Genomic DNA, 9,093 nt, shown 5'->3' on the forward strand with positions numbered 1-9,093 from the left:
CCTCGGCTCGGTCCCAGCTTGCGGCTCCGGCTTTCGGACTCGGGTCCAGTTTGGGTTCGGATCGGACACACTCGGTCAGTCTCTGCTGGTCAGTATTGAAATTTAAATAAGCTGACCGGAGCTTGGAGTCTGGGTTGGAACTGAGTCTGCGCAGTGAGCCGGTGCCTTCACTTTGCCCTCCACGCATGCGCTGCAGCTTCTTGCATGTTGGGTGTCAGGAAGGGAAGTGAAGGGATGGTCGGGTCGGGTTCGGGTCCACTGTGGTTCGGTCAGGTAATGTGTGTGTTTCCAGACTAGAGTCCTGACAGTGAACAGGTTATATTTTTAAGATAAATACTGTATATTTTATAATCATTTTGTAATAATCACTCAGAACATTCCTGCTCTTTGCATCTCAGCTGCTCACTGAATAAACTTGCAGCAAGTATTTCAACCTGTAAAGCAGGAGTCCAGGTAATGGAAAATGATACTTACTGAGCCTCCGGGCAATTGCTGTGTTTAGTTTAAGCAATACAGATACTGGTACAGTGTGGCACTACCTGTCTGGACACAACTCCATGGGTTTCTGTTTAACTCATGACCAAACAATCACTGACTTCGTGGCTCCAATCTTCATCTTTTTAAACAACCTTTCGAGTCCGATTAATGCTGTGTTTGTCAGACCCGAGCCCAAGAGCTCGACCCGGAAGAGTGACCGATCCAAACCCGACACATGTCGTCAGGTCCTGTCGGGTTCGGGTCTGGTCGCAGGCCTTTAGCAGGTACTGGTCCTGGGACATGGAGTGAGTCGGGGGGAAGAGAGAGGTATTTCTCAGGCAGTGTCTGGACAGGGTGAGAGAGACAGAATGAGAAGTACTCACTATTGAAAATCATTGCTGCTTTCTGTCTCCAAACTGTAATGAATGTTCCTGGTTCAGATCCAGAGTCTCACTGTTCATTGTTATTGGACAGTGAACAGCAGAAAAAAAAGGCCGCACTAACGATGCAGCGATTGTTTAATGACTAGGTGAGAAGATTAAGGACACATTTTAAACAGTGTCTGCTTGTTTTCCCTTCAACAATCGGACTTGGAAGTAGAAATCTGACTTAACGCCTGGCTGCCTGACCCAAACACGACTAGACCCGACTACATGTGTCCAAAGGTGATTTTACATTACTGTACACTATGGATGTAAAACAAGTGCTGTCTACTGGAGAATGTTTCGCAGTGGAAAGTCCTGGAGCTGGAAAACGTAAATCTTCTGTGTGGGAACATGTCAATGTTGTTGTTTTCCGCAATAGTAAAAGTTCAAGTGGATTTGTACAATGTAAATCTTGCAAACTTCTACTAAAGTATCACAGCAAAAAGACAGGAAATTCATCTTTGCAGCGGCACACTGTAAAAGGATGTACTCGACCCAGAGCAGGGCCAAGTCGGTCAGACTTAACTTCCTTTGCACGGACAAAAAAAAGCATACCCACTCACAAGAAATCAGAAATTATAGACAAATGCGTGAGTTTCTGTTGCAAAGATACTCGATTTTTCCAAACTGTCTCTGGTGAAGGGTTTGTTGAGCTAGCACAAGAGCTTATCAATGAGGGTGCAACATATGGTCAAGTATCAGCATCAAGTGTGTTACCAAATCCAGGACAGTTTCACGAAGGTGTCGTGATGTGGCCAAAGAAAAGAGAAAAGAACTAATTTCTCAGATTACTGACATACTGAAGGATGTGAATGTGGGAATGACAACTGACATGTGGACGGACGACTACAATAAAATCCATTAGATGTCGATAACTTGTCATTACATCACAGTAGATTTTAAACTTCATGCCAAAGTTTTAACAACAGCAATGTTTCCACTGGAGGACGTCAAAACTGGTAAAAACATCAGTCAGGAGATTTTAATTCTGCTCGTGAATACATTTGGATTCGACCCAGCAAATTTATACAAACTCGTCTGGGTGACAGATCAAGGCACCAACATAGTGTTTGATCTTAGACCATATCGACGTCTGGATTGTCAGTGCCATGTATATAACACGGTCCTTCAACATTCACTTGATCCAAAGGAATTCGCTTCTGAAGCTCCGGATGTTGTAGAAACTATACATCATGCCAAAGACTTGGTGACATATATTAAACAGTCTGGTCTTGCTGCACAGTTGTCTAAAACTTTAAATCCAATAGAAGAAACGAGGTACAGTGCTGTGTATCTGACACTGAATTCAATTCAGGATATTTATCATGAGCTGCACGAGAAACTGGAACAGCATGGGGAAAGCTCCAGGCTGGAAAATATCACCCCTGATGTCTTGCAGTTTTTGGTGGATTTCCTCCGACCATTTTATGAAGCTCAGAGGGAAATGGAGGGAGACCAATATCCTACATTGAACCTGGTAATTCCGTGGTTTGAGAAACTTAAACGTCCCTGTATGCCACATTCTTCAGATACTCCAATGCAAGCAGTTGTCAGGGAACGGCACAGACGGTGGCTTCTGAAGAAAGTTAAAATAAATGACGAGCACAAAATAGCAACGTTCCTCTGACCTAAATTTAATCAGCTACGAATGTTATCCAGCCATGACAGGGAAGTATTTTATTCTGAAGTGCGCAGACTTATCAACAACATTAAAACAGAAGACCCGGTGAAGGAAACGGCAGTGGTTGATAATGAACCTACAGCTGCCAAAAAAACAGTGACTGCATTTGCTGAATGGGAGAATGTTCATGAAGAAATAGACACAAATGATGAAGTGCAGCAGTACACAGCACAGAGACCTGCTGTGTTGGCGATGGAAAACGAACGTGATCTGTTCGGCTGGTGGAAGGAACACAGTGGTACATACCCTAAATTGACCAGGCTGGCTAGAAGTATACTTTGCATTCCGGCGAGCTGTAGCATCAGGGAGAGGAACTTCAGCGTAGCTGGAAGGACAATCAACCAGTGGAGGACGGTCCTGCTGCCTTCCACTGTTGACTGTATTCTTTTTTTACATGACAATTTATAAGACCTTTTGTTTTTTTTTGCTGTGTCTGTAACTGAGACTACTTACTTTCTATCTCTGCAACTGAGTCTACATCCTTGCTCTGTCTGTAACTGAGGCTATTTACTTGCTCTGTCTGTGACTGAGACTACTTACTTGCTATCTCTGTAACTGACACTACTGACTTGCTGTGTCTGTAACTGAGACTACTTACTTTCTATCTCTGTAACTGAGACTACTTACTTGCTCTGTCTGTGACTGAGACTACTTACTTGCTCTGTCTGTGACTGAGACTACTTACTTGCTATCTCTGTAACTGAGACTACTGACTTGCTGTGTCCGTAACTGAGAATACTTACTTGCCCTGTCTGTAACTGAGACTACTTACTTGCCCTGTCTGCAACTGAGACTTCTTACTTGCTCTGTCTGTAACTGAGCCTACTTACTTGCTCTGTCTGTAACTGAGACTACTTACTTGCTATCTCTGTAACTGAGACTACTTACTTGCTATCTCTGTAACTGAGACTACTTACTTGCTCTGTCTGTAACTGAGACTACTTAATTGCTATCTCTGTAACTGTGACTACTTACTTGCTCTGTCTGTAACTGAGACTACTTATTTGCTATCTCTGTAACTGAGACTACTTACTTGCTCTGTCTGTAACTGAGACTACTTACTTGCTATCTCTGTAACTGAGACTACTTACTTGCTATCTCTGTAACTGAGACTACTTAATCGCTCTGCCTGTAACTGAGACTACTTACTTGTTATGTCTGTAACTGAGACTGCTTAATTGCTCTGTCTGTAACTGAGACTACTTACTTGCTATCCCGGAACTGAGACTACTTAATTGCTCTGTCTGTAACTGAGACTACTTAATTGCTCTGCCTGTAGCTGAGACTACTTACTTGCTATGTCTGTGAATGGGACGACTGACCTGTTATGTCTGTAACTGAGACTACCACATCCAATGTTCACCTCACTGCTGATTGGGTGCCTCGTTGGAGTAGGTTATTAGTTTTCGTTTTAATCTATTTTAATCTATTTGTGCGGTACAGTGGCGCAGTTGTTAGCACCGCAGCCTCACAGCTCCAGCGACCCGGGTTCAATTCTGGGTACTGTCTGTGTGGAGTTTGCAAGTTCTCACTGTGTCTGCATGGGTTTTCTCCGAGTGCTCCGGTTTCCTCCCACATGTCAAAGACACGCAGGTTGGTAGGTTAATTGGCCATTATAAATTGCCCCTTGTCTCGGTAGGTGGTCGGGATGTAGGATTAGTATAAATGGGTGGTTGATGGTCGGCACAGACTCGGTGGGCCGAAGTGCCTGTTTCAGTGGTGCATCACTAAACTAAACGAAACTATGGTTTGACACGATTTGTTTCTGTTTTATCTGGTTATTATCACAGTGCTGATTGTGGGAACTTGCTGTGGGCAATGGCTGTTGTGTTTCCTACTGTACAACAGTGATGACAATTCACAAAGATCTTCATTGGGTGGAATGTGGTTTGGGACGTCCTGAGATTGTGAAAGGTGCTCGAGAAGAGCAAGTCTTTCTTTGTGGAGAGAAAATGGATAATCTCATGAGAAGACTGCGTAAAAATCTTGAGGGAGTCAAGAAGTTGTTTGAAAGTCTCAGAAGAGACAGGCTGATATTTCTGACAGAAAAGATAAATACTGTGTGTATTTATAAGTTATCAAGAAAAACTTATTTTGGTTCCTAGAGTTGGGATCTTTAATTTTATGTACTCAAGGAGTTGGAAGAAAGATGTTCAATAAATACATAACTGTATTTGATCACTGTTAGATTATTTGTTTTGCATTTTAATACTTGCAAAGCATTAAGTTAGATAAGTCCCCTGGGCCTGATGGGATCTACCGTAGAATTCTGAGGGATGCAAGGGAAGAAATTGCTGGGGCCTTGACAGAAATCTTTGCATCCTCAATGGCTACAGGTGAGGTCCCACAGGACTGGAGAATAGCCAATGTTGTTCCTTTTTTTAAGAAGGGTGGCAAGGATAATCCAGGAAATTCTAGGCTGGTGAGCCTGACGTCAGTGGTTGGGAAACTATTGGAAAGGATTCTTGGGGACATTATTTAATGCCATTTGGAAACAAACAAACTTATTAGCGAGAGACAGCATGGTTTTGTGAAGGGGATGTCGTGTCTTACTAATTTGATTGACTTTTTTGAGGAAGTGACGAAGATGAGTGATGAGGGAAGGGCAGTGGAGGTTGTCTATATGGATTTTAGTAAAGCCTTTGACAAGGTCCCGCATGGCAGACTGGTGCAAAAGGTGAAGTCACACGGGGTCAGAGGTGAGCTGGCAAGATGGATACAGAACTGGCTCAGTCACAGAAGACAGAGGGTAACAGTGGATGGGTGTTTTTCTGAATGGAGGGATGTGACTAGTGGTGTTCCGCAGGGAGCAGAGCTGGGACCTTTGCTGTTTGTAGTATATATAAATGATTTGGAGGAAAATATAGCTGGTCTGATTAGTAAGTTTGCGGACGACACAAAGGTTGGTGGAGTTACGGATAATGATGAGGATTGTCAGAGGTTCCAACAGGATATCGATCGGTTGGAGACTTGGGTGGAGAAATGGCAGATGGAGTTTAATCCAGACAAATGTGAGGTAATGCATTTTGGAAGGTCTAATGCAGGTGGGAGGTATACAGTAAATGGCAGAACCCTTAGGAGCATTGACAGGCAGAGAGATCAGGGCGTATAGGTCCACAGGTCACTGAAAGTGGCAACGCAGGTGGATAAGGTAGTCAAGAAGGCATACAGCATGCTTGCTTTCATCGGTCGGGGCATAGAGTATAAAAATTGGTAAGTCATGTTGCAGCTGTACAGAACCTTAGTTCGGACCCACTTAGAATATTGCATGCAATTCTGGTCGCCACACTACCAGAAGGACGTGAAGGCTTTGGAGAGGGTACAGAAGAGGTTTACCGGGGTGTTGCCTGGTCTGGAGGGCATTAGCTATGAGGAGAGGTTGGAAAAACTCGGATTGATTTCACTGGAACGACGGAGGTGGAGGGGCGACATGATAGAGGTTTACAAAGTTATGAACGCATGGACAGAGTGGATAGTCAGAAGCTTTTTCCAAGGGTGGAAGAGTCAGTTACTAGTGGACATAGATTTAAGGTGCGAGGGGCAAAGTTTAGAGGTGATGTGCGAGGCAAATGTTTTACGCAGAGTGTGGTGAGTGCCTGGAACTTGCTGCCAGGGGAGGTGGTGGAAGCAGATACGATAGCGACGTTTAAGAGCCATCTTGACAAATATATGAATAGGAAGGGAATAGAGGGAAGTGCAGAAGGTGTTAGATTCAGCAGGCATCAAGATCGGTGCAGGCTTGGAGGGCCGAATGGCCTGTTCCTGTGCTGTACTGTTCTTTGTTCTTTGTTAACATCAGGGTTTCTGGGATGTTTTATCTCTTCGAGGACTGAACTGTAATTTTTTGAGGAACAGGGCAGTCCAGTGTGTAAAAGCAATGAACAAGCAGTACTTGCTGATTGTTTATCTGGCAGTACTACAAAAACTTACAAAGATCTCAAAGGATAGATGGACAATCTGAAAGCTTTGGAGGGTTGAGATTCACGCATGACATCAAATAATCTAGGGTAAGAATATTTTTATTTGAAAAAAAAGTGACAGGAAGCTTTATGTAAAATTGTATTAAATGTTAATGCGAGAAATTGTTCAACAGACTTTGTCAACATTAACATATATGTTTTGTTTTGTTTTGTAGGCTATTTGAGGTGCTGGCCATTATGTGTATGCTGATCAACCAGAAGGCTACAATCAAACAGTATTGTAGATCTGCAGTACTGTAGACTAATGATCAGACAGCACAGGGAATCTGCAGTACTGTAGACTAATGATCAGACAGCACCAGGAATCTGCAGTACTGAAGACTAATGATCAGACAGCACCGGGAATCTGCAGAACTGTAGACTAATGATCAGACAGCACCGGGAATCTGCAGCACTGCAGACTAATGATCAGACAGCACCGGGAATCTGCAGTACTGCAGACTAATGATCAGACAGCACCGGGAATCTGCAGTACTGTAGACTAATGATCAGACAGCACCGGGAATCTGCAGTACTGCAGACTAATGATCAGACAGCACCGGGAATCTGCAGTACTGTAGACTAATGATCAGACAGCACCAGGAAGCTGCAGGACTGCAGACTAATGATCAGACAGCACCGGGAATCTGCAGTACTGTAGACTAATGATCAGACAGCACCGGGAATCTGCAGTACTGTAGACTAATGATCAGACAGCACCGGGAATCTGCACTACTGTAGACTAATGATCAGACAGCACCGGGAATCTGCAGTACTGTAGACTAATGATCAGACAGCACCGGGAATCTGCAGTAAGGTAGACTAATGATCAGACAGCACTGGGAATCTGCAGTGCTGTGGACTAATGATCAGACAGCACCGGGAATCTGCAGTACTGCAGACTAATGATCAGACAGCACCGGGAATCTGCAGTACTGTAGACTAATGATCAGACAGCACCGGGAAGCTGCAGTACTGTTCACTAATGATCAGACAGCACTGGGAATCTGCAGTACTGTAGACTAATGATCAGACAGCACCGGGAATCTGCAGTAATGTAGACTAATGATCAGACAGCACCGGGAATCTGCAGTACTGTAGACTATTGATCAGACAGCAGTGGGAATCTGCAGTACTGTAGACTAATGATCAGAGAGCACCGGGAATCTGCAGTACTGTAGACTAATGATCAGACAGCACCGGGAATCTGCAGTAAGGTAGACTAATGATCAGACAGCACTGGGAATCTGCAGTGCTGTAGACTAATGATCAGACAGCACCGGGAATCTGCAGTACTGCAGACTAATGATCAGACAGCACTGGGAATCTGCAGTACTGTAGACTAATGATCAGACAGCACCGGGAAGCTGCAGTACTGTTCACTAATGATCAGACAGCACTGGGAATCTGCAGTACTGTAGACTAATGATCAGACAGCACCGGGAATCTGCAGTACTGTAGACTAATGATCAGACAGCACCGTGAATCTTCAGTACTGTAGACTAATGATCAGACAGCACCGGGAATCTGCAGTACTGTAGACTAATGATCAGACAGCACCGGGAATCTGCAGTACTGTAGACTAATGATCAGACAGCACCGGGAATCTGCAGTAAGGTAGACTAATGATCAGACAGCACTGGGAATCTGCAGTGCTGTGGACTAATGATCAGACAGCACCGGGAATCTGCAGTACTGCAGACTAATGATCAGACAGCACCGGGAATCTGCAGTACTGTAGACTAATGATCAGACAGCACCGGGAAGCTGCAGTACTGTTCACTAATGATCAGACAGCACTGGGAATCTGCAGTACTGTAGACTAATGATCAGACAGCACCGGGAATCTGCAGTAATGTAGACTAATGATCAGACAGCACCGGGAATCTGCAGTACTGTAGACTATTGATCAGACAGCAGTGGGAATCTGCAGTACTGTAGACTAATGATCAGAGAGCACCGGGAATCTGCAGTACTGTAGACTAATGATCAGACAGCACCGGGAATCTGCAGTAAGGTAGACTAATGATCAGACAGCACTGGGAATCTGCAGTGCTGTAGACTAATGATCAGACAGCACCGGGAATCTGCAGTACTGCAGACTAATGATCAGACAGCACTGGGAATCTGCAGTACTGTAGACTAATGATCAGACAGCACCGGGAAGCTGCAGTACTGTTCACTAATGATCAGACAGCACTGGGAATCTGCAGTACTGTAGACTAATGATCAGACAGCACCGGGAATCTGCAGTACTGTAGACTAATGATCAGACAGCACCGTGAATCTTCAGTACTGTAGACTAATGATCAGACAGCACCGGGAATCTGCAGTACTGTCGACTAATGATCAGACAGCACCGGGAATCTGCAGTACTGTAAACTATTGATCAGACAGCTCTGGGAATCTGCAGTACTGTAGACTAATGATCAGACAGCACTGGGAATCTGCAGTAATGTAGACTAATGATCAGACAGCACCGGGAATCTGCAGTACTGTAGACTATTGATCAGACAGCAGTGGGAATCTGCAGTACTGTAGACTAATGATC

The sequence above is a fragment of the Heterodontus francisci genome, unplaced genomic scaffold (genome assembly GCF_036365525.1).
Source record: "Heterodontus francisci isolate sHetFra1 unplaced genomic scaffold, sHetFra1.hap1 HAP1_SCAFFOLD_241, whole genome shotgun sequence".
Taxonomy (NCBI): Eukaryota; Metazoa; Chordata; class Chondrichthyes; order Heterodontiformes; family Heterodontidae; genus Heterodontus; species Heterodontus francisci.